Source organism: Gallus gallus, chromosome 3, assembly GCF_016699485.2.
Source record: "Gallus gallus isolate bGalGal1 chromosome 3, bGalGal1.mat.broiler.GRCg7b, whole genome shotgun sequence".
NCBI classification, from domain to species: Eukaryota; Metazoa; Chordata; class Aves; order Galliformes; family Phasianidae; genus Gallus; species Gallus gallus.
In genome coordinates, this window is record NC_052534.1 from 12,634,154 (window position 1) to 12,660,962 (window position 26,809).

At 41.0% G+C, this 26,809-nt stretch overlaps 1 protein-coding gene across 5 annotated transcripts in view; it reads right to left on the reverse strand.

Annotated features, from left to right (window-relative positions):
- The window catches only part of SPTLC3 (serine palmitoyltransferase long chain base subunit 3), a 273,302-nt gene that overhangs the window by 149,562 nt on the left and 96,931 nt on the right, over positions 1-26,809 (reverse strand). The window contains exons 9-10 of one of the 5 annotated variants that reach the window (XM_046939517.1): positions 10,392-10,501; positions 9,671-9,803 (exon numbers count right to left, since the gene is read on the reverse strand). The gene's annotated coding sequence lies outside the window, so the exon portion shown is untranslated. Of the gene's footprint in view, positions 1-6,457; positions 7,362-9,670; positions 9,804-10,391; positions 10,502-12,741; positions 13,196-26,809 lie in introns of those variants that run through there. The other 4 variants (XM_040698202.2, XM_046939520.1, XM_046939518.1 and 1 more) reach the window with 4 other exon arrangements.

Here is a 26,809-nt window from a genome sequence, read left to right on the forward strand (position 1 = left end):
CTGGTTTGGCTCCATAACAAATGAACTGTATGTTATCTGCTAAATGCAAGGATGGAGAAGAAACAGAGAGAAGATGCTCAAGCTGCTGGCTCAAGAATTTAATGGGCAGATGTTACCAGTCAAAGGTGGTAGGGTTTTTTTTTTTTTGTTGGTGTTGCTGTTTAGTAGTTATGCATGTTCTGCATGTTACGAATGAGTTTTAAGCTCCCCAGTGCTTTCAGTATTATGCTTTTCATCATAATGAAAATTCTCAGCGCTGACACCTTATCTCCTCCTACTATAGAAGTCTCCACCGTGGTTAACCAGTTCCACAATGCCCAGCAGAAGAACTACCACACAACTCATTTCCTGGCTGGATGAGATTCCTTCCATTTTCTACAGTCATTTTATGGAACATCACTACTTTAAAAGATAACTGCTTAAATCATGGTTCGCTTTGATTTAGTGCAATAAAGATAGTAACATGGACTGCAAATTTTCCATATGATTGAGGCGTTGAGAATCTGCAGCCACTTCTCTTCATTTTTCTTTAAGGTAACAATGGCATACTTCAGCTAGGACTGTAATTTAAGGTTCTTTTTATACACCCTAGTAAACAAGCTGAACTGTCCTCTTAAGGTAGTGGTCTGTCACCCTGACAGTACTGGGAACTAATTCTGATATCTTTAAGTTACATGAGAATCTGAATCCTCACCTCTGAGAAGAGAATAGTACTTTCCTATCTTTGAGGATATTACCTTAGAGATGGCAAAGATTTCAGTCACTGTGATCTTACAGGAACAACAATGCCAGTAAAACAAGCTCCAGAAATACTATTCAGCATCGTCTAAATCTACATAATGTGTGCACAGCCATGGGCTTCACTGAAGATCAAAAGCTGTTAGACAAACATACGAATTTCACATAAGCAGTGATTTAAGTCTCTTTATAAATAGATACTGCATATACACATTTTTACAACCCAACTATTAAGGTGTCTCGAAAGCTTTAGATTCAAGTATTACATCCTGGGCTTGTCTACTTGGGGAGGAACGTAGCTCAACTGGACAGAGCTCAAAGAAGAGTCAGGAAAATACTCAGAGACCTAGAAAACACAAGCTGCAGAACTGGATTGGATGAACATGAAGAAAAAATAAGGCAGGAGGAGATAGCAAAACTCTTCAAATAAAGAGCTGCCAAAAGAATGAGATCAGAATGGTGAATCAGAAAAGGAAGAAACTTGAATTACAGCAAAAAAGATACAAAAAGTTTTTGGAAAGACTTCAAGACTGCCAGCATTAAGGACAGGGATGCACCACGAGCTCCTTTGATGTCACTTTCCTTTCTGAAGTTCAGGATGCACATTCCCCCACTAACTTGCTCAAACTCCTTTGTACTTCCACTATTCAAACGCTATAGGAATATATTAATGTGACAGATGAAATCAGTTTACAAATGTAAATCTTCCATGTCCAGTATATATCCTGAAAAACTAATTTTTTTTTTTTTTTAAGTAAGCAACTATTTCAAATAAAGTTAGAATAAGCAGCATCCCATAGTTGGAAGCATTTTGAAGATTGCTGGAGGTTCCTGTCACTTTCCTTTACTCAAGAAAAGATTAAATAAGATGTGAAATACAAACAAACCTAGTAACTCTCAGCTCTATCTCAAGTATGTTGACAGTATTTCCCACATATGCATTCTTCTGAGAGGCTGAGTTGTATAGAAAACATGAACTGCAAGCAACATCTGTTTTGCACGCCAGACTCAAGTGCTTTTGAAGACAAGTACCCACACAAAACACACGTACCTATGTAATCACATTCAATCTTCAAGTGTCAGCTGAGAAAACAAGCATTATGCAAGTGGGCAGAGAAGCAAGTAAGATACAACAGGCCATGGAAATGGACTTCAGCTTTTGGAAGGCGTCACTCTTGGTTTATCAATGTACAACTTGCACAAAAGATTCTCCCTTACATGAGGTTGTCAGATTACCATCGTATGCACAGGGTACCTCCAAAAAAGAAGAGTCAGTGGCTATTTACACTGGTTACAAACTTAATTATGAGTTACTTGCAAGCAGCTGGCACCCAAGGAAGAGGCCTCTCTGAACCTACCATCAATCTGTTATTTCATGTGGCATATTCTAATTTTGCCTAGTGGTGCAAATTCAAGCAGAAATTTGAACAAATTTAATCTGTTTGCTGAAGAAAAACCCACACAAATAAATGCAGAGCAGGAAAAAGCAGACTCTGACAGCATCGTGGCTTCTTATTTCAAGTCTAGTTTTCTGTCTGCAGCTACTTGATTTCCCTCTTACCCCCTCCAGCAAAGGGCATTGCAAAGAACTGATTAAAATACAAGCCTCAAGTTTATGGAGTTATCTGGTACGAATATATAACAGAATCAAACAAGTTGTCATTTTACCTACTGGATATAGAGGCTGGAGGGCAGCATTCAGAAATTTTATCATATCACAAAGGAACAACATTTCAAACCAGCTAACTTCTGTATATGATGGTCACCCACTGAATTGAGATCTAGAGGCCTCACATATAAAACTGAAATCAGCTGCCATGAAAAATGAAATAGTATTTCACTTTAGCATAAAATCAAATATACATGTGGATTTCTGTTGAATTCTTTGTTCATACTCCTGTGCTACTTCTTCCCCCGAGAGATGCAAAAAGCAGCTTAGCTAAGCCTAATTTCACATCTTATTTTGCGAAAGGAGCGGCTGTCTTTCTGCTGGATAACTTCTCTCATTTGACAAAAATTCTGAGGACAGGTTTGCAACTACATAACATCAACAGCAGGCTGACATGCTGACTAAAAGTCAGGCACAGTGGATATAGATGTTCTGTCCCTAGTTGAATAACAGACTTAACAGTCTGTTAATGTATGGCCAGATGGCATCTTCCAGACAGCTGCAAATGAGGAGGAGCAGAACAAACTGAAAGCTGTGTTAATGCAGAGCTGATTTCAAGTAAGCAACACTGACCAAAAGGTTGGGGAAAATCCATTCAGGTTTGGCTTTTCTGGGCACTGGGGCCCATAAAACAGCCTGCAAGGGACACTGAATGACAGAACACATCTGTCACTGTGCAGTAAGTGAATATTTACTCCTCTCCCAGAGCCCTACATCCCTTCCTACAGAAGAAAAAGAATATTTGCTTTTTGGCTTCTTTAGGCAGGAAATATTATACATATAATCTACATCCAACTACATCAGTCCATAAGGCTCCAATTTTAGTTTTTACACCATAAGCAGGTAATATAATAATTATTAATGCTGTCGCCAAACCAGGTTCCTGGAGCTTTTATTTACATGAACACTGTAGTTCCAAAAACTCTCTGTGCCTGCTCTCTGACAGAGTGCTGTATTTGGAAATCACGAGTGGGAGTTTAAAATAGGTTCAGCACACAGCTCACACTGTTCCCATCCCTGACATCCATATGGGGTTTGGACAATCTGGAGCCTTCTTTGAAAGGACCCACTCTGTGTATATTGCAAAGTAAAGTTCTATATTTGCTTCTCTTAGGCTCAGCAAGTATCGAGTTAGTGACATCTTAAAGTGCTGAAAAACAATGAGGTTTATAAAAGCATCTGATGGCTAAATAGACACATGCAGGATCAAGTGTTTGCCACACAAGCAATCAAACAAATTGATGAACATCAAAAAAGTGATTACAGAACTATAACTGTTCTATTATTAACCAGCAATCTGCATATCCTCCTCCAATTAATGCTAGAAAGGAGATGTGAGTTAGTGGAAACCTAATTACTGGCTTAACACTTTGTTGATGAGAAGTGCAGTAACAGCCATTACTTCTACTTCATTTATGCAAGGCCCATAATAATAAGCCAAAGGATGTCAGTCAGTCACTGCTTTCCTGCCAGAAGTTTCTGCCACAGCAATAGCTCCTACTGTAAATGCACTCCTCTACCCGTGTCACTCAGCTCAGTAATTGCCTTGCCACTCACATAAAGGAAACAATTTCCGGCTCTGATGGGATTTTGTCTGCAATGTGAAACTGCTACTGCAATTGCAGCAGCTAGGTGTTAGATAGGTTACTTTGGCAGATCATAACACGAAACTAATCTCTAAAAAGCAGGTGGAAAGAGAGACTTGCAGGCTGGTAGGTGCTAGGAAAATGGCGCTGTCCAAGTGATTAACATAACATGCTAGGTGAGGGGGAACGGAGACAGAAAGAATAAAGTGGAACCAAGAGAAGAAAGTTTCTAGGCCATTTTCCTTTCATCAGGAACATCTCTCATTTCAGTATACCTTGTCAGAAACTCTCATGAAGCCATACACGCTTATTTTATATGCCACAGGCTGCTGACCAGCAGGGCCACTAGCTCAGGGACAGCAAGCAAAAGCAAACACTGCTTCCCATCTGCAGCAACAGAAACCAGATTTTATTGATCACCCTCCCCTTACTCTCCAGGTGAATTCATACTGAGGTTTTCACAGGCAGGCAGAAGAAAGTTATAGGTTTTAAATCATCCTGAAAGAGACAAATTAATCAGAAATACAGTTATCAGCTGGGTAGCAAGATGAGCACAGAGCAAATGGAAATGCTCACTTTTCATCGGTTACAGAAAAGTACATATAGATTGTGATCCCATTTTAATATTCCTTTTCAACAGAGGGTCATAGCAGAAAGACGGGAATGAGAGAGAAAAGAAAAAGGAAAATAACAACCAACCTACCATCCTGTAGCATCGATCAGAGAGAATCTCTACTCTTACAGCTCAAAGTCTCACCTTACAGACATAACAGGCAATTTGAAACAGCCAGGCTGATCATGAACAAACAAAAACTATATTTCTATATTCACAGACTTGCTAGTGCATAAGAGCAAAGCATTATGTTTAATTCATACGAATTGTATAACGTACATATTTGACTACTAGAAAAATAAAGCCCTAAATTACTGAGTCCCACAACTTTAGGATGTCAATGACACTTCAGTACTCTGCCAGTTACCAGATAGTTCAACCCACAAGCACACACATCCCAACAGTGAGCCTGCTGCAACATTTGACAGGAAAATTAAAAACAACGTATCTACTTCTGTTGCTTCCAATGATGCACTGGGTTCATATTATATCTATTGCTTTAACACTCAATACTGGTCTCCCACAGTTTAGTAACAGAACTGGAATTAATTCTCTTCAACATGCTTCCCATTTTTGAGCCTATGTGAAGGCCTTAAATCTACTAAGCTTCTCATCTTATCATGACATCACCTATATCAACCATGGCTCATACTTTTACCAAGTATATCGAGTTCTTGGGAAAAAAAACCAAAACCCACAAACTTTAATCTTTTGCTCAGTTTGACTTCAACTGCAGTGTGCTTAACTGCAGCAAGATACTTTAAAAACCACCGTACCGGTTCAGAGGTAAAAATGCCTGATTGCTTAAAAGCAATACTAGATCTAAGCTTTTGAGTGATTTACAGCCCTTTTTCTTATAACACAAACTGAATGCACTCAAAGCCCAGACTCAGGGAAATTCCTTGAGGTCAGCTGAAGCCCCCTGGTTTCTTCTCCCATCCAAGAGAAAGCATGGTAGTCATTCTTATCTCCAGAAAAACTGAAAGAACTCAGGATGTACACCCCTCCAGAAGTATCCAACAACTCTAAAGGCAATCAGGCTTCCAGAATAGCAAGAAGTAACATTTGGGCATTTTTCTCCACAAACAGACTAAAGCTTAAGAAGATAAAAATATGAAAGAATACTACTATTATGTTCTTGAGCTTTAAAAAAAAATAAATCACTCCTTGGTAGATATCCGGCTTTGTAACGATCGCTTCTCGTTCTTCATATATGGTGAAAGGTTAACGCTGACTACGCATTAAATAAAAAGTGATATGCAAAAACAACCCACGCTTCACTTTATTGTGAGATCACTGGCAGCACCCCACAGTTGATTTGTGTTGTATTTTTGGTCGGATATATTTATTTAGCACAGCACTTTTAAGAAGTGAAAAACAAGGAGAAATGAAATAAACTTAAAACACAACCTGGGCAAAGACATTTTAAAAATGTAAAGAACTGCTGAAGCAGAACTTAATGTGCAATCACAAGTTTAGGACAGTTTTCTCCACACAGTTCCTTACTCCATGTTGTCAGTAACTCCCTTACGCTCTTTTCTCTTCCTAGATTTTCCTAGCTTTGTATTCTTTTCCTCATATTTACTTTTCCTTCCAATAAAAACCCACTTTCCTGTTTCCTTGTTCAGAGGAAAAAAGAAAAACATTTACACAGAGCCATTATACAAATAAGTAAGAAGCTACTGCATATTTTAAAAAGGAAATGGCATTTCTAGCAGATTGGGTTAAGTAGTGTAACAATAGAAAGTACAGCAACACCAGTAGAGCAGCAAGGCCCCAGGCTGCAGCAAGCACAGATAGGCACAAATGCAAGAGCCACGGACACAGAAATAAAGCACAAAAGCTGCTTACCTTTGGAAGGCCTCCAGTAGGCAGAGATCTCTAGCAAGATACCCTCACCTCCACTGCCAATCCTCCACTGAGGTCTGGGAAGGGGTGGATCCTGGCTCCAGCCCTTCTCGTCACCCAGCTGCATTGCATAATTGCATACACCTGAGCTCCCCTGGGTTGGCCCTGCCTTACCACCAGGTGCTCAATCACTGGTTCAGACTCAGCACTTCTGATACAAGTACATAGGTCCTTTCTAGTAAAAGCAGAAGCATATCTTCCAAGGTACAGGGATTTCTCCAGTACCTGTAATTTTTCCCCAAATAAGCTTGGAGAGAATTACAAAACAACAGCCACGCCCAATAAGCAACCTCAGCATGAGGTTCTGTAAAGCCTACCTTATCCTAGAATCATAAGGGTTGGAAAAGAGCTCTAAGATCATCTAGTCCAACCATCCACCTACCACCAATATGCTCACTAAACCACATCCCTAAGTACTGCATCTACATGTTGTACTGGACATGGAAAAATTGTGTGGAGATGGGAACTTACTTGCATCACATTTGATTTCACTCCGTACACTCTCTACTGCGTGCTTACTTTTGAAATGCACAAAGCAGAGCAAGCTCTACTCAAGCAAATAACACATTTGGAACAAACTCACAACACCTGTGCTCAAATCCGTCATGCTTCTACCAGAGAACACAAACCACAGGGTCAGCCAAAGACAAAAATGAGGGCAATAAAAAAAAAAACAAACAAACCAACAAACACTACCACCAATTTCTTATTGTAACAAAAAAGGCATGAACAAATAAAACCGGCACAGATGACCTGAGGAACTTTACCCCGCACCTCCCTAAGTGTTCCACCTTTGCCTCCTTTTCTGAATCCAGTTAATGTCTCCTCCTTGCTCCTTCTTGTTTCTGAGGTCCCTATTTGCTAACCACCTGTGTCTCCAGAGCAGCTTGGCTAATTTGGCTGTGACAGCTATTAGTCGCCAGGCAACACCCAGCACTAGCTTTTACACGTCTCTCTATTTACTCATTTATCCTTTTCTTTAGGAAGATCAGAAAGTCAGCATGCTACAGACATGAACAGAAGGAAGCACCTCAAATAAGAGCACATTTCTCACACTTAATTCATATCACATTTATGAATATTCATAAGAGGAACGTAGCCAAGATGGAGAACAGTATTTTGGGGATGAGTAACAAATGCAGCTGCTGATTAGCTTTGTAAAGGCACACATGAAAATTGTCACAGCTTTAACTGATTGCAAGAAAGGGTCTTCCATGCATCCCAAAAGCCATTCTTAAAGCAATAAATACCCTGGGATATTTCTGTTTGGCAGAATGAACCCTAAAATGACTAATGTTGCAAAATGCCTTCCATGGTCACTGTAAAAGCATCATGAAGACAAAAGACATAAGTGTCACACAAGTAGTCTTAAGGGATTAAAAAAAATACACAAACATTTCTAAATGCAGTTCAGCTGACGTAGCAAGAACAAGAAAGGCTCAGTACTCCAACAACTTTTCCCATAAAGCAGAGCTGTCACGCTTCATGTTAAAGATACCTCATTAATGCTTACGTGAACGTGTAATAGCCATGTCAAGTCTGCAGGAGAGCAAGAGACCCTAAGTGAGTACAGAAACAGAGAGGTCTTTGGAGCTTTGTTTGCATTTAGTAGAATTAAGGAACCCTATGAACATTAAGGTTGATAGAATCCCCAGCATGACAGTGTGCTCAAAAAGCCAGCCTTATGGAGGAAGAATTCTGCTGAACTGGCCTCTTAAGTTTGATAGCTGAAAGAAAAAACCTAAGCGATGGCTAAGGAAAGAGGCTGTTGTTAGTCACTGCAGGTTTCTTAAATCTTTGGAGGTTTTTTTTTATGTTGCTTTACTGTGTGTGTCACTGCTTTCAAGGTTGTAATCAAGAGCTTAATTCTTTGTTGCTGTACATTCATTTTGTAGTCTTGCATTTACTTTCATATTTGAATTTGCATGTGCTGCACAGCAAGCTGTGTTGTTCCTCCAGAAGACAACAATATCCAGAAAAATAAGATTCCATAAAGAACCTGCAGAATATCCCATCAAGACTAGGTGCTCCAAAGACTCGTATTATCAAGATACAAAACAGGAAAAAAAGCATCTTCTGATATATAATTCAGTTACATACAAGAAGAGGAAGAGATGGATGACACAATATTAGGGAATTCAAACATTATCTGATCTTAACAAAAACAGAACCTAATTCAGCCACCTGTAAGCTTAATAAGAAAATATGACTTTCACCCAGCAACCTGAACAGGATTTCAAAGAATATTTGCATACTCCCTAATCCCTACCTTAAGACTATATTAGCAGTGCTGTATGTGTTGATTTAAAGAGCTGCATGACTATTAGCAGCTGTACCTGATTATGTGCCAATTAATACTGGAGCTCCCACAGGGTTAACATGGATGTTTTCCTTCTTCTACTGTTCATTTTTATCTGACTTTGAAAAAAATCAATGAATTACCCTACGCATGTTCTCTCAGCGTTGATACAGTCATTTATTATGGTTATTAAGCTGCTATAAATCCCAGAGAACCTTGACAGATCTTACCATTTTAGACAGAGGATTTATAAGAAACATTTAGGAAACCATTTGTAGGAGCTGAATGTCCCATCTCCAAACTACGTGCCCTCAGAAGCACCAGGCTTACCCATTTTGTCTCATTCACCCATGGGCTACCCAGAATACCTACCTGTCTCTCTGGTTTCTTGTAACAATGCCTGTCCTGGTGAACACCCATAAACACAGAGGAAAATCAATAAACAGACTGAGAACCAAATCCACAGACCAGAGGGAGGCTTTTAAAGGTGAATCAACTTGGGAAGCCTGGAACCATCCCTAGGCCACATAAGGTGCCTGTGGTTAGGTACCCTCCAATGAAGGTGGTTGTGTATGTATGCTGGTGGTCCCACGTGGGATTTTGACAGGCAAATTTGCAACTATTACTCCTAAATACACTTCTCAGATACCAAACAATTCATTTGGTTCTTTATTTCACAGCCTCTCTGGTTCCTTAAGTTGAGCTTTGTCACAGAAGCTGCATCCCTTGGCAGGGTTGGACACCCATGTTCTGTCATGTTGGTGCTCCTGTCTGTGCGTACAGCAAAACAAAACAAAACCCTTTGGCTGTGATTTTCAAAGGCTACTCAAAGGGCTTATTATCATGAGTTGTCTTACCTCAGGTCAGTCTGCTGTTTCTGAAAATTCTCCTTCTTGGCCTTAATGTATTTTTTGTAAATAGCGTATAAATGTTCTGGGAATTAATGCTCTCCTTCTCATAGTGACTGAATGACACAAAAAGCAACACCACCTAAAATAACCATCAATTTAAATGTGTAAACAGTTTATTCTCAGCCAGCTGGCTTGTGATATGAATATCTCTATATCTGAAAGCATAGCTGTCTCCATTTCCTTAGTAAGTTTGGGTGATCTTTGCAAGGTGCTTTCACCTGGGAGCAATTTGTGGCTCACATAAGCCACCTGACTCCTGCAATATGGACTTATACTATACACAGTACAATTTAACATTGATATCAATTACAGCACCATTCTATGAAATAGAACAGAAACTTCTGCTGGTCTTTGGGGCCATTTTGCTACAGGGAAGGAATCTGCATTGCTTTAAAACATTTCTGACTTACCAATTGCATAATTACACCTGAGTCTGTTTTAGAAAATCATGGAGAAATTAATTGATTTTGTGTGTGTGTGTGTTTTCAAATGTTCATTCCTTATCTTGTTTAAGTTCTGAAACCTAGCTCTGCCCCACTGATTGGTTTCAGGCTACCATTTCCCCTTTATCCACGTGGCTGTGCCTAGTAAGTCAGGAATGAAGAAAGGGAGATACTGGCTTCCTCTTTTGCACAGTTTTATGTTTATGTGGGCAACAAAAAATCACCTGAGTCAAATTTTTGGTCCTGCTGTTGTCATCAGAAAGTTGATTTTGGCAGAGCAGCATTTTCTCTTTGTGTCAAGTAAATCCATCCATTTCTCACTGTCTTGTGATACCTACAAAAAGACAGAATACAGGATATACACATCAGGATGTAATATACAGTCTGCAGGAGGGTCCTCCAGATAAGTCTATTTTGAAACATTTCCAGCCTTAATATTCTTGTTTGCTGCAGGTGTTTGAGATGCTACATACATCGCTAAACTTCAATAGGAGTAATATACAGAATAGGTTAGTCAAAGACAGAATGGGAGAAATCAATTTCAGATATAACCTTTTCTGGTTGCTTTTTCCCCGTTTTCATCAAGAACTGGAGAATTTTGGTTGCCATCAAATTGCAGGAGGAAAATGAAAATATCTTGTGTCAAATGTGTTTGGACATTTTGTAAGGTAATGGTTTTTCCCATTAATATAGAGCTCCCTGCAACTCTCGAGCTTATTTTATTATCTCCAGAAGATCAGCCATATTGTGTGCCACCACACATGCAGAATGTGCTTTCTGTTAATCCCTTGGGTATTAAGCCATGCTCCAGCTATAAAGCTATGGTCCAGGATCCAAGCAGAGAAACACAAGGGCTGAACTTAATACAGACATAAAATATTTGTTTTCATTTCTGACACACCACTGGCCAGCTGTTTCCAAATGTGATACTAGTCAGTGAAGTGTAGAAAATACTCTGACTACACAATTCAAAAGTGATAACCCCTTGCTCTACAAATGAATACATTAGCGTTGTTAATAATCACTTCATATTAATGCAAAGCTGTGCTGTCATCTGCAACAGAACAATAGCTGATGGAGTTATACATGGCCATTACATTACCAGGATGCCTGAAGCCTTATGCTGACAGTAGGTAAAGCAAGCACCGGATTTAATGCATTTAACTGAGTTAAAAATACATATGCATATATCATACCTTTAATTTAAAATATGCATGTTCTTCACTGTGAACAGTCTAGGCTTCAGGGCACCAGACAGTTTATTCAGGATTATTCTTATGGATGATAGCACTTTATGGTCTCCAAAATAGGCTTATTCATTATATTGCTTTCTGCTAACAGGATTTCTGCAAGATGCCCCATCAAGTGTTCTTCTGCGAGGGTGTCCCTGAACCATGAAAACTGTAAACTGATGTGAGAGTGATTTCAGAATCACAAAGCAAATACGAAAAGAATACACTTTGTTCTGATACAGTCCCTTGATCAAAGAAAACATTTTTTCAGGCATGAATGAATGACTGGAAGCTGAGGGAAAAAAAGACCCATTCAGAATTATTAACCTGATTTTCAGCTTGATTTCTAACACAAAGTGAAAATAAATAGTCATCATCTCATAAATCCATGAACTCAGTTATCTAAGTAAGGCAACATACGTTTATACTAGCTGAAAATTATGCCAGTTGTACTTATCTGAACCCGTAGTCTACCAGAAATCTTTTCCACGTTACTGAACAAGAATGCCCTGATGTGCTAAGGGTATCCAAGTGTTCCAGTTTAGATCATTCCCAGCAATTAGCAAACAGAGCCTTGGTCAGAACAGACCAAATACTAATTTAGAAACTTAAGATTCCGATGGCCCTTTTTTCCCCACTCTATTTTTTCTTTTTGCTTCCCTTCTGTTTTAAGGCTCAAAATCTTAGCTGATAAGGACCGTGGCTCACTGTGGCGTCACTTACGTTCCATGTTTCTTCACGTAGCCTGTCAAATAAGCTGCTTTCTGGGGCTATACTACCAGTTTACCAGTTTATTGTACAATACATTGAAAAAATAAGGGATTGGGCCACAAATGCATAGGAAACGCTAAATTTATTAAGCATATTTGCCACCACAATGTTTTTGCCAGTGGCTTTTTCCTGTGCACCTATACAGAACTCATTTTTTACTTAAATATTGACTCGTTTTATTTCTCTAGTTATTCTGTTGGCTAATTTTATTCTAAAATAATCAATAATATATTTTCCTGGCAATGCATTTCCCCAAACAAGAACAAGTCTCAGACTGTTGTATTTATTTACTTTTCATGAAGGATATGTGACCAGAGAAGAAACCACTGTCCTTACTATAGTGTCCATACTGCCATACTGGTGTGAGAGAGGTTGTTCAGTCAGCACTTGGAGCTGCCTAATCTGCTGATGAAATATCCCGCTAAAAAAATGATATACCCAAAACACAGTTAAGGCCTACATTCAGGAAATCCTGAAAGATTTTATGAAGCATCTTAGTGCTATAAACACCCAGGGAAAGCATAAGAGAAGGAACAGTGGTGATTGCTCTCAAGTCTGTCACTCCAAATACCTCAGTAAAAGAAGGTGCTGTTACGTGGGATTTCTTAGTTATGTAGTACCAGGAAAGTCCACAGCACACCAAAATGGCAGAATCTGCTGCTTTGATGGGTCAAAATGTGACTCAAATCAGTCAGCAAAGGCTCTGGAGAGGATAGGGCGACCTGAGGTAGGACGGTGGCAGCCATCTCCTGCCAGGCCGGCAGCTCCTGTGGTGAGGCCTCCTTGCCCCTCCAAACATGGCGCCTCCCGTTCCCTCCCTCAGCTGTCCCAGCTCCAACACCTGTCAGCTCCGTCCCCTCAGACAGCAGGAGCATTCCACCTCAGGCAGCACAGGCACAGGTGATGGCCACTGTGAGGGCCCTTCCCTGCAGAGAGGCAGCTGGGTGGCTCAGGGCTGAGCAGGCTGCAGCTCCACAGCATTACCCCCAGCCTTCATCCTGACCTCCTCTGAACCGCTCCACATTGTTATCCTGGTCCTGAATCTGGGATTTGCAATGCTTGGCCACTGCAAGTGCCAAGTCCACGTTTTTTTTTATTTAAATACCACCTCAACATTTCATTTCTATCCTTCCTGATGTGTTGGTGCCTCTTACTCTTTTATTAGCTTTCGCACTGCGCTTTTGAGCCATCCCCAGCAGTGTGCTAAGCACTCCAAAATGAATCTACCTTCTCCCACTGTAGTATTGCTGTTACCGGCAACGGCCTCATCATTTACTCTGCACTAAAACAGAGGAAAGGTTCAGCCCTTGGGTAAGCTTTCTGGCTCCTCACTCTAATAACTAGTGCCACTAACACAATAAAGTTTTATATCATTTTTATTGGATCCCTCCTAGAGACTTATCTGAGGAGCGCTGCCTTGCAGAGCAGATGTGTGAAGCTGCAGACAGAATCACATCTGTTGCCTTTTGCCACAAATTGTTCCGTGTTGTCCCCTGCTGACAACGAAATTTAACATAATGTCACTGCGCATCACATTTGTAATAAAATCACTGTTGAACATAAACACATTATGCCCTTCTACTTTTTTTTTTTTTTTTTTTTTTTTAATAATAAACTGACTTTATTTCCTCTACAACTCCCTCCTTATCCTCCAAAATAGACTTTCCTTCTGGCCCTGTCATTCCCTGGAGCTGGGCCAGCTCCAAAAGTTTGATGCTGCCTTTCACAGCAGTCCTGAGAGTGAAAAAAAAACAGTACATGTGAGGTGGGGAAACGGCAGTAAGAATCTGCCACTTCCTACTAAATCAAGAGATATTTGGCACTGTATTTCTTGATTGTTGGTTGTTTTTTTTTTTTTCCCCAAACCCAACAAGTGTTGCTTACTGGCAAAGAGAAATAAGTTGTAGTCCAGATCCAGATAAAGAATGAAAGAGAAAAGCTATGTTTCCCAGTTGCAGAAAGTTACCAGCAGCCTTCAATTTCTAAGCTGGGGCCTGCTTTTGCTGCAGCCTTGTATGCTCTGCATATGGGCTGGGTCACTGCAGCCACTCTAGTCTTTGGGCTGCTGGATAAACCAGCTGCTACTTGCTGATTAACACTGAAAACAAAGGAGTCCAAGACCACACTGTCAGGCAAAGAGATGCTTATTTTGCTCATTTTCCAAGCTGAGGGAACCTGAATGCCTGCAACACGTGGATGCTAGGACTCGAGGACGGCAGTGTCAGCAGGAGGTGTTTCGGTGCTGTGCTGGGAAAGACATTTGGCTCCCTCCAACTGCATCCAGCTTCAAGATGGCTTGGGGCTGTGGCTGTACATTGCTCTAAACAAAACTGTCACCTTCTGCCATCCTCATGGCGAGGCACTGATGAACCACTGAAATATGTGGGTATGGTGCCAAGCTGGGAACGCAGCCGACACACACAGCAATGAGGGGAAGCCAATGAGATTATGAGTGAAAATCACATCCGCAATAAAAGTGACAAGGGCGGTCACAAGCCTTTTAAGGGGCTCTATCTTATTTGCATTTTCTTATGCTGCTCAGAAAACTTAATGAAGTTTAGCTTCTGACATTAAGATAAACCAGCTCTGGGATAGTGCTGTCAGCTGTGCTAATTAAAAGTCAGCCTCTGAGTGCTTAAAGCCTGTCTATGCTTGAAAATACAGCTCGAGGTAGTGCATAAATTCAAAATGTAGTTGTTATTCCAACTAAATCTTTAAATCAATGTATTTATTTTGGGATAACGCTGCCTTTAAGCTTGAATCAAATGGAAGCAGGACAGTTGTTTCTTTCCTTTCATGGCATAGGAAACAATTGAGGGGTGCCCACTGCAAAGCATTCCCATGCACAGACAAACCTTCATATGGCTGCAGGACAGCAGCACTCCATTCTGTATACTTTCCTTTGCACATTGCTTTGCTAGCTGAGCTGGAGCTGTAAGTAACATCTGATACATTTCTTCAAACAAAGTGCTAAACTAAATTGATACAGATTACAGTGATTAAATTTTTAAGGACCTGCAGGGCTGCTGTTAGAGTATAGGGCCTGAATAAGAAATCTTAAAGCTGTAACAAAATACTTCTAAGAAATATGAAGTACTTTTTAAATACTTCATGAGCAAGCAAGTTAAGAATAGAGCTAGACGTCTGAACATGTGGGATCGTCTTCATGTGCACTGTAGGAACACTACTATCAACTAGTTTAAGAAATAGCTAGAAAATTAGCACTAGGGAATATAACAAATTCCTATTATCATCAAATGTGTTTTTGAAATTAAATCCCAAGAACTCACACAATATGGATATCATTTGGAAACACCAGACTACCTGAAAAGCACAAAACAATCCCTGTCTTCCCTGCACCCCTGTCTTCCTCCCTTTCATGTGCTGCTCTCCCAGCTGTAGGTTTCAGGCAGTGCTTTCCTGATGCTTACTAGAACAGAAATAGCAGCTACAAACCATCAGTATTAGGGAAACATGTCTAAGACAAGGGTGAGAAAAGACACATGTTAGAGCAACATAACATGCACAACTTGGCTCTCATTAAATTTGGATGATAGGCATGAGGCAGAAAGATGCCGTTTGAAAAGGAAGGCTGTCCCCACTCAAAAGAATGAAACTGGGAAAAATAACTGGCATTTTGGGTGCTTTTCTCCAGCTTGCATTGCTAGAGTCTCATGGAGTGTAACTTCATGTGAAAATAAACAGTTTGAGCGTTCTTGCAAGGATGTCTGACTGTGCCTGTGTAATATGGAAAAAAAAAACAAACACAAAAACCAAATAGCATTTTTGCTCTTATACAAGGTAGAGAAAAATAGGATTGCATTGTAGATGGGAATAGACTACTCTTCAAAACTGCAATCGTATTTCCTAATTGTCTGCCTTCTATTTCTGGACGGAGTCCTCCAACATTTCTTCCTAGAGGTCTGCAGTGGGTTCCCACCGAGCAGTCAGCTGATGGTTCAAACACTGCCACCTTCCTACTACACAAACGGAAACCTCTGTTTCCCCTCTGTTCTGGAGGGGATGCTGGTAACACGGAGCTACCCTCCATTCCTTATGGGGGGAATAGAAAAGGAAATATACAATAGCAATAAATGAAATGCAGCTACAAAATGTTCTCCAAAGTGTTTAGTGGGAGGAGGAATGCTACATATTATTACACAAAGGCAAACAGCCAACAGGACTCCTACGCACACATAAGTATTTATATGAAAACATACATACACAGGACAGGACCACAAGATAGCTTTGCAGCCTGCCCTGAAGGAAAATACACCGTGAAATTAGTAGTGGTCATCCAGCTGGGCTGAGGTGTTCCTCCTGCTGGTATACAACTGCTTGCTTGAAATTGAACCACTTGGCAGTGGCAACGTGCCACTGCTGGAAACCATAAACAAGTCAAAGCAAATAAACAATCTCAAAATTAGGTTTAAAGCAGAGGGGAAAAAAAAAATCAAACACCATTTGAAAGCCTACTAAAATTGGCTGGTGTCTACAAGAGTGCTTGGTAGTTTAGTGATTCTCTGCTGAACTTCAGAAATTGGGAGAAACAGAGAAACAGTCTTAGATGAAGCAATAAATAAGGGAGACTTTCAACACATAATTTGCATTTGAATTAACTAGGCTGGCTAAATTAATTCATCCATTATGAAAGAGGAATTTTACTGTCTATATTTTCAGGCTTCCTACTGTGCTAAGTTAAATGGGCATTGAGGCAGAGACCACTGGCTTTGTAGAAGTTGCCAGTAAATTAGTTACCTCCTAGCTATTATCTAGTTTTACTCTCATGTTTTGGAAGCTTAACACTGATGATAAGAATTGTTCCAGGGCCTTGTCTTCTCTCCACTGTTCGCACTAGTGATGATGTACAGCCACAATTTTTCTTTTATATGATACGGGGGAATGGGAGAATTCAGCCAAAGGTTCTGCCTGGAACGTTTTTCCAGGACTCCATCCCCAAAAGGATTTAATCGTATAAGATAAGTTTATTTGGTATTAAATATCAATGTAAAAGACTGGGAAGGTTGAGGGGGTGATTCCTTTGCTATATTATTTGAATTGCTCCCTTGAGACAATTTCAAGCAATCTTAGAATAGAGGGTTGACACAGCGTATGATAACAGGTTATTAATTACATGGCCTATAGCATCAAGAGCTGTCTGGAAGAAGACAAACTTTCTTGGAGACTTACAGAGTAGTGGATATATTCTGTTGCTCTTAAAGCAAAGACATCTTATTTTCAACTGCAAACAAGTTATATTTTCATAATTTGTACCATCATGTTTTTCTTTCTTTTCAGTCACATTTAACAGAGGTCTTACAGCTTAAGCCTGGAAATTTTAGCCAGGTAATTTGTTTGTTTTGCAATATTGCTGCATACATTTATTATTCTGATGGTATATTATGTAGGGAATATAACTAAGACAACATGCAAGACAGGTCACCTCTACACTCAAGTACCAATCCCTTGTGCTCTCTGTAGCCCTTTGACACAGTCAGGGTTGGAAAAGCATATTTGAATCTACTGGAGCAGATTAGGAACAAAGATTCAAAGGGAGGAAGATCCCTCTTTGGATGAGCTCAGAGAGGAATAGGGAGTACCCCACTGCACTTCTCCAGGTCGCACACAAATGCTGATTTCTCCTACATGAGATGCAAACTCATCTCATGAAACAAGACTCCAGCACTTCTCTCTCTCCAGCCTTTTTCACATGTGCTTCCATCATTTTCCCCTCACAGCAGCTGAAAAATGCCATAAACAATTGAAGAAAGGGAAATGAAATACTACTATTTCCCCTCTGCAAACAAACAGTGGCAGAGGAGGAAACCTATTTCACAATCCTAGCCATGTTAGGTGTCACATCCCTCTGCCCACGCTGCTTAAGGAAAGACACACTACACCAAATACAATGTTGGCAGCAGGCTTCCTATGGGACAAGCCACGCTATGGACTGAGGTGCAAGATTAGAACAGTGCTTCAGTGAGAGCATGGCTCACCAGCAAACCTATTTAGCTGACTGACACTCTTCTCTGGTGTCTGGAGAAAAGTCTTCCTGGTAGAAGAATAGGAATAAGCAAGTGATGGACAGCTGTCTGGCAGCACATACATTTGCCAGCAAGGCTTTCAATATCTCAGGAGTCACACAGAGGCTTATACCAGGTATCTCAATTCCTGTAGCTGGGTTAGGACAGGATGAATTTTGGCAGAAGAGCAACATTATCCCTGAGCAACTAAGTTAGAATAAAAGTCAAGTGTGTAGCCTATGCTTTGCTGAGCTTTGTGCCCCACTCTCTGGTCTATTGGTGCCACGATCTTTGCAGTGGGGCAGTGTGTCTGGTGCGTAGAGCTCTGACACCATGAGGAAACAGACACAGTGATGCTTTCTTTAGACTACCATGACAAAAAAAGCCACATGAATCAATGCCTACAGAAGCTGCCCAAATAGCTTCCACAGCCCTTCTTCCCCAACCACTGGTTTCTCCCAGGCAGAAGCACACCTCGTTGCAGCAGAAAACCACACTTCACCAGAAAATCCAAAAGGCTTTTCTCCTCCCCTGCTTTCTTGTGACACTGAGAAGGTAGCAGCGGGCTTTGTGACAGCCTGCCCCTGCTGCTCTGTCACTTCAATTGCAAGTGGGATATTAAATATATTTTATTTATCACTAAACATTAGAACCAAGATGTGTTGTTGCATCCTTCCTGATCTAATCTATTTACAGGAAAAAAACCCAACAGAGTTTCTTCCCTTGATTTTAGTTCCAGAGGGGATTAAAATACTTCCATCTCCAGAGTGAACTTTAACATCATAACAGGCTTGGGCTTAAAATACTGATTTTCTTATTAGTGGAAGGTTACAGCAGAAGGTATTCAGGTCACACAGAGCAAGGGTGGACTGACACTGCCTATCACAGCTAAGGCCCCAGAGCTTTATGGAACTTTTAAAAGCCTCCACTAGAGGAGGAGTACAGAAATTACCTGGCTAAATATAATTAATCTACGTGAAGTGACTGGCAAATGATTTACTCTTGCAATAGCCATCTTTAAACCGATTGTGAACTCTGACTGCACTTGGGTAGAGAACAGCTGGAGTGGATTGCTGCTAAAGGGCGTGATGCCTTTCCAGCCAGAGGCTGTTGGTGATGAAAAGGAAGTTTAGACAGCACAGCTAAAAGGCTACAGTTTAATTTTTTCTTTTTTTTTTTCTTATTTTTTTTTTCCTGTGAGATGATACAAATCAGAAACTGCTTCCGGGAAGCGTGCAGAAGTCCCAGGCAACCAGCAACAGTGATAAGGAAGAACAGAACTATCTCACAAATCCTGAGGATAGGCATTCTCCAAGATTGATGAAACCATTTGTATTTTCAAAGATTCAAGAGCTAATATATATTAAATATTATTTATGCATTCCTTTGGCCTTCAAATTGAGGGGAAAATGATGCGTTTCATAAGCTGGTGTGGGTAAGGTAGCCTGCTTCCATATCAGAAACATTTCACTTTGAACAGAAAATTCTGTATCTCTGAAAAGGTCATTTATTCGGGATGAGTGACAGGTGCCATAAACTCACTCGATGTCAGCTGCATGTCAGTTCAGCTCAACTGAACACAAAGCGAATCAATTCAGCCCAGTCAAGTGTAATTACCTGCTGGAGCAGGATACATCGTTTTGCATTAATTATTACTAACAGTGCCACAGGAGCACTAAGTTCAATGGCACATTTGAGGTTGTACAGAGCTCTTCCTTTCCAAGTGCTTACTTCTCCAGGAGTTTACAACAGGATCACGATGATAATGACAATAATTTTATTATTTGTACTATGATTGTAATTATGTTCCAATTATGAATGCAAGTTACTAGGTGTGCTGCTGGATGAGCAGGACCAAATTTCAGTTGGGAAGGAAAACAGAAGTCTCAAGAGGATGTGTTTCTAAGACCTGTAACTTTGCGTGTGCTCACAGGACTTGAATCTGGGGACATCTGCTCCTGTTTCTTTTCATTGCTTTGAAAATGGCAAATCCCTGGAGCTACGCCATTGATTTCAAAAGCAAATTTTGCCAAATTAGAACCCGGGCCTTTCGTGACAAACCTCTGATATATTTTTTAGTCTCTAAATGTCAGAGGCCTTTATGGGGGGAACAGGTGCGCGAGTCTCTTTCAGATTGAATCCAGCTGAGGAGCAAAACTCACCTACCCTTGGAAAAACACTGAACGTGGTGGGTTTTTTTGTAGAAATTTAAACATAATTCCCAACAAAGTGATGTTTTATAGTAGATGCTAATGTTTTTTTTTAGATCTGGCTTTTCCCCCTCCCCCACTTTTTAGAATCATGTAGCTTGTAGAGAACTACAACAGGTATTTTAACCCAGATGTTTTTTAACCTGCTCGATAACATGTGAATGACCAATGCTTGGTAAATTGCACTTCAACACAGGTACATCTATGATGTTCGTGGAGAAAAGAAACAGACTAAAGGATTGACAGCAGCCAGCCAAAACATACAGACAAATAAGGTAAGCATTTAGCACATATGCAATAACCAAAAACCAAGTCAGCAAGGTTGGAAGTAACTGATCCTTACAGGAGTATTTAGAACAATCCTGTGCAGTTAAAGTGCCTGCCAGCCTGCAGCACTGCTGTGTGTTTGCACAGCAGTAGTGCTGTCACTTGCATTTTTTGAATGTAACTTCATAAAATTAAAAATAAATTATGATTTAATAAAAAGAAAATCAATTAAAGATAAGTCACAAGACTAGAAGCTTTGTGCACCAACTACCAAACTAAGAAGGCTGATCTCATTGGGCTCAATGCTAAGCCGCCCAACAGACAAATTTGCCAGTATGCATTGGACTGCAATTTCCCTAACACCCTTCCAGAGCATTAGAAACCATGATTATCAGAAGTTCTCTAGTACAATTTGCTGTGTGTTATTCAGCATAAGATGTGCTTAAAGAACAAAGAACTGCTTCTATATAATGCAGAACACAATTTGTCTTGTTTTGTAAGACTTCTGCCGAAGTCCTGGCTCTCAAGGTAGCATAGTCAAAATCAATTCACACCTCCATTCATCATGCCTCGGGGATGAATGGACACAGTCTGTGTCACATCCGTAAGAGCTACTTCTATTATACTCCAATCTCCCCCAAGCAAGTATAATTCAATTGATTTTCTCTATACCTCTGAGAAGGTTACAAGGAACAAAGCTGGGCAAAATGGAGGAGAACAGCACTCTTCTCACAGGGTTTGGAAAATGCTAGCACTGGGAGAAGCTGCACTTTTAATAGAGGATGCTCTTAGGCATGTGCGCCCAGAGGCTGGAGACTGCAGAGATCTGTCTTCCTACATCTCTGGTAATGGTAATGGCATAGGAAAGTGCTTTTATTTTTGCAGTTTCTGACCATTTACGAACACAGTGCTTTCACATACTTATTTTTCATCACTTAGTTAAGACAATGCCCAGTGGTCACAGGCTGCAATACAGGAGATTTTACAGGAGAATCCTGGACATCAGACTGACGAAATCCAGGACTTGTATCAGCCAGTTTCCTTACTTTCATTCCTGGCCTCAGGGCAGGATGAAAAGAAAATCAAAATGAAAATCAAACAAATAAAACAACAACAAGAACAACAAACCAACCCAAACCAAAAAAGTTGACACACTAAAAAATAAAAGCCCTTCTTTCATGCTTTCCATGTGAAACCGACTTCTTCAGGTACCAGTTCCTTATCTTGCTCTGTTAGATGTTCTTCAACTACAAATAGCTCTTGCTTGGCTTAGGATCTGTCTACTTTTTGTTTGTTTTACTTGAAACAATGAACAATTTCTTTCTTTAATATATCTTTACCATCAGAACGTAATGGATTCACCAGAAAATTTCAAGCTATGGGAAAACATCGCTTTCAGTTTTTTCTGTTTCTTCATCAAGAGAATATAAATGAAAAATACCTCTTTCAAATCCATGCTTTGAAAAGAAACATTTTAAATGTAATATTACTATTCTCTGGGGAAAGACAAAGGAAGAATCAAAACAAACACATCTTGCTCTACTGAATCATTTTGTTCCACTGCTTAAATCTCAGCATTTTACTGTGTATGGGACAAAGCACCATTACTCTTCTTATTTTTAAGAAGAGAGCCTGTCACCAGAATATGAATAGATCCACATAGATCTAATTGACGGTATGTATCTGTGCTGCACGTTCCCAAATACTCTGCTTTTTCAGACACAATATAGGAACAGAAAAGGAAGAGCTGTTTCCTTTTTCAGCATTTTACATAAGCTGTAGTAAAATTACTAAAGCTTTTTGGATAAATAAAGCATTTCATGCACCGAGAAAGTAATGGAAGGCAGTAATACGGTTGACCCATGAATGGTGAGACTGAAGAATATGACCAGCAAAAAGCCCACCAAACCCAAAAAACCCATAAACTTCCAGAACTGTTTTCACAGCAGCTCCTTTTAGCTATTTGGTGTGATGAACAAGCTCTGTGACCAGTACAGGATGCCATAATATTCCTTAAAACAGTGTAATTCATTCGTATCTCTCTTTCCTTCCCTTTGTGAAAGCAGCACCCTCCACGCTCCCAAACTAAATCGGACCTGCTGCTCTCCTGGTCTGACATCAAACAGAACACAGATGCTCCCGGCAGGGTTGGCCCTCTCCTGCTGAGGAAGGGGTCCTAACAAAACACACACATATCCAAACACCAGGCAGGAGAGAGGCATTATCACAGGGATCTCTGCCTGCAGATTTCCCAAAACCACTTGCACTCTTCACACAAATAACACACAAGGAGACAAGGGCTGAGTTCACAATTACCTATTTTACATTAAGTCATAATTAGCTGCAATGTATATACTTCACTTCAAAATAGCTATGAATAGACAGAAGAAATGCCAGGGACTGCCATCTGCTCTCTATGCCATAATTAACTGCCTGATTACAAAATACGTATATATTTATCTAATTAGCTTTAATAGTGCTGCATTTGCTGGCAGTGCACCAAAAATAAGGTGAAGAAGCAAGTCCTGCTGCTTTACAGGGGACATGTTGTGAGGTCCCATCTGGAGTACTGCATCCAGGCCTGGGGCCCCAGTACAGGAAAGGCGTGAAGCTCTTGGAACAGATCCAGAGGAGAGCCACTAAGATGATCAGCGGGCTGGAGCACCTCTCCTATAAGGAAAGGTTGAGGGAACTGGGCTTGTTTAGCTTGGAGAAGAGAAGGCTCTGGGGACACCTCATTGCGGCCTTCCGGTACTTGAAGGGAGCGCAGAAACAGGAGGGTGAACGGCTGTTTATGAGGATGGGTAGCGATAGGACAAGGGGGAATGGTTTTAAACTGAGACAGGGGAGGTTTAGGTTAGATATTAGGAAGAAGTTTTTCACCCAGAGGGTGGTGATGCACTGGAACAGGTTGCCCAAGGAGGTTGTGGATGCCCCATCCCTGGAGGCATTCGAGGCCAGGCTGGATGTGGCTCTGGGCAGCCTGATCTGCTGGTTGGCGATCCTGCACGTAGCAGGGGGGTTGAAACTCGATGACCATTGTGGTCCTTTTCAACCCAGGCCATTCTATGATTCTATGTTCCGAAGTTCAGCAGCAGCACCATCCGGTCACAATATTAGGGTGCAATTGGGCACCCCAAACAAGGCAGTGCAGCTTAAAATAGTTCAAGGTAGCTGTGTATTTGAGCCCATAGAATTCTGCTGTCAATAGAATCACTTTCCATAGAGACTGGGATATTTATCTATTTTATTAAAAAAAAAATATCTCTGAATAGATATATTTTTTCCCAGTTCTCTCTGGAGCATAACCAGTGTTGCATTTGCCATTAATTTAAGGCTGATCAGCATTAATGTTTTGCCACAGGACAGGTTTTGTCACGAATTCCACATTTTGATTGCAACTTATTCACTTCCTGCAAAACAAACACATTTAGGACCAGATTTTAAAAGTATTTCAGATGCCAGAGGGTACATTTGATAGTGATTTCCAAGGAAGGCAGGAATCCACATGCATCAAAATCCAGTTGTTCAGCCTCACCCTACTGAACCACTCACTGAGTTTCCAAGGGCTAGCAGAGCTGAACTTCTGCTTTCGCTTAGGTAACTTCAGTTATGGTAAGCATGGGACATGACTATGCACGGAAAGTCTCAGCCAAATGAGTAGAGAAGATGGTCAGTATCCCTACCAGATTTTGCAGAATCACATCCAATCTGTCAGATTTTCTCCTGTGTACTAACAGGATCTATTATTTACACATCCTCCATGGTTTCCTTGGAAGTTCATCCATGAAGTCTGAGAAGTTCACACACAGCCTCAAAGATGCACTGCTGGAGCTCTGGGTCTCCTTGTGCTCATCTCAAACCTTGGCAGCAGGATTTTATTCCCACAAGGGAATACCCACATCTTGTAGGAGCAAAGGGTCTGACTGTCGGCTGATTGAGTGTCCCACCATGACCAAGGGCTCCAATGCAGTTCCTGGGCAGCGTTCCCCCCCCTGCACTGGGAGGTGTGACTCAGTATATGGGGAGATATCAGTGCGGAAAAATCACCTCCCCGGCTCCCTCTCACTTCCCACCCCTCCCTGAACTGCAGTGTGAATGTACCATGCAGGCATAAAGGGGATGCCCTAACCCTTAATAGTGAACTTTAAGTTAACTTACTGAGATGTTCACACATCTCAGCACCTAGCACCCGCACCCACATCAGTTATATGGGAGAACAATCTGTCATCCCAGGTCACGATTTTGCCAAATCCGTCATCAAAGCCCAGTAAATGAAGTGCAACAGACACTTTCTCACTTGATACTTGCAGCGGTGCCAGATGACAGTGGTGACACTGACATGACTATCACCCAGCACAGCAGCTACATTAACTCAGTGACACATGTGCCCGTCTCCATTCTCCAGCTTACTCCCAAGGACCACTAGCTGTAGGCACCATTTCTCAGACTCACGAGGAATCCTTTTATAACGATTCCATGGCTTTATTTCAGCAGATGGGCTGAAATCCCCTGACTCCAAAGAGTCTACACAGCAGCATCCTTGCATGCTGCTGGACATGCAGAAATCCTCAGTTTCCTTGCTCTTCTGGGGAGCCAGAGCCCCTTGCAAGTCTGATGAACTGTCACTGCTCAGGGACTGAATTTATGTGCTGCACAAAGCTGGCTATATTGCCAATGTCATACAGGGGGAGATGGAGATCAGAGGTTTTTTTCTGGGGGGAGAGGAGGAAGAGATGAGGAAGGTAGTTTTTCAAAGGGGATCAAGAAGATGATACATCCCTCTTTAGAGCCTGTTTCTTGAGTGCTGCTCACAGCCTCTCTGAGCCATACAAGGCAACAATTGTTGGAATAACAGAATAGAAAATCTTGATGTTTTGGTAAATAACATGGAACAGGCTTTAATCTCACATGTCCCACAGAACACACCTGAAGCAAGCTGAGCAAGATGTTTTATCCCCCAAGAATAATACACACAGTGAGCTAAAAAATTAATTAAAGGAAAATCATGCCATCACTCTGGGCTTCAGTCTCTTCTGGGAGACATGCAGAGCCCTATTCCTTTGACCACAAGCCTGCTGTTACCCACTCTTTATTCGTGAAATTAGGATCCCATTCTGTAAGACAATTAGCTAAGCAGCTTTACTGCTCTAATAGCATTGCTTCTGTGAGTTCTTCCGTCTGACTCCTGATGGCCTCTATCCAGAAAAGCACTTAAGTATATCCCTCTGTAGCCAAGGGAACATCCGTTCTTTGGCTCCAGAGGTTCTTCTCACACGTTGGAATTCACAAGTGTGCCATTGAATCAGAGCCTCCCACTTATCTGTCCAATTAAGAGCATAGGGCTCCTTAACTGCAAGCAAAACCAGGCAGGTATTGTGTTTCATTTGTAGGAGCAATTTTGGAGGCCCTGTGAAAGCAATTATCACCAGTTTCTTTACAAAATATATGCACATATATACATATACACATCTATTATTAAAAGCATCCTCCATTTTAGGAAATATGCTTCTGACCCCATATCAGAGGTCTCTGTTCATCAGCACTGGGGTTACTGGATTCTCACCTCTCACTTGGTCTTAGACATTCCAGCAAGAAGACTGCTCTCCACAATCATCTTGGATAATAAAGTTGAAGCAAGTACCGCAGATGGAACAAGAAGGAAAACTCTTGCCTCAGTAAATTTATATTTTATCACAGATTTCAATGATGCAGGCTACAAAAACATGCAGAATTCACACATGGAATCCAGCACACAGCTTGCTGGATTCCATAAGCAGAGCTGAGGCTGTGTGTTGCTGTGATCCCAACAGCCAAGCTTGTACAGACCTGTGCAAAACACCTGAGTTTCCTCTGCACCCCTTGGCACCAGGCTGCTTCACTTCCCCCCAGTCAGGGGGAGCCCCCATTGCGTCTGCCTGCTCATTTTGCCTCATGATCTGCAAATACCCACCTGCCTCACCAAGCCACATTGTTAAGAACTTCTGAGAGCCCCAAGATACTCCTATTTTCCACTTTTGATGCAGATTTGAGCACCCATTTCCAGAAAACAAACAAACATCTACCTCTGCACACATCTCAAAAAGGCTCACCTTCCTCTGAGCACTGAGAGTTTTGCTGTAACCCAGCTCTAAGCTTA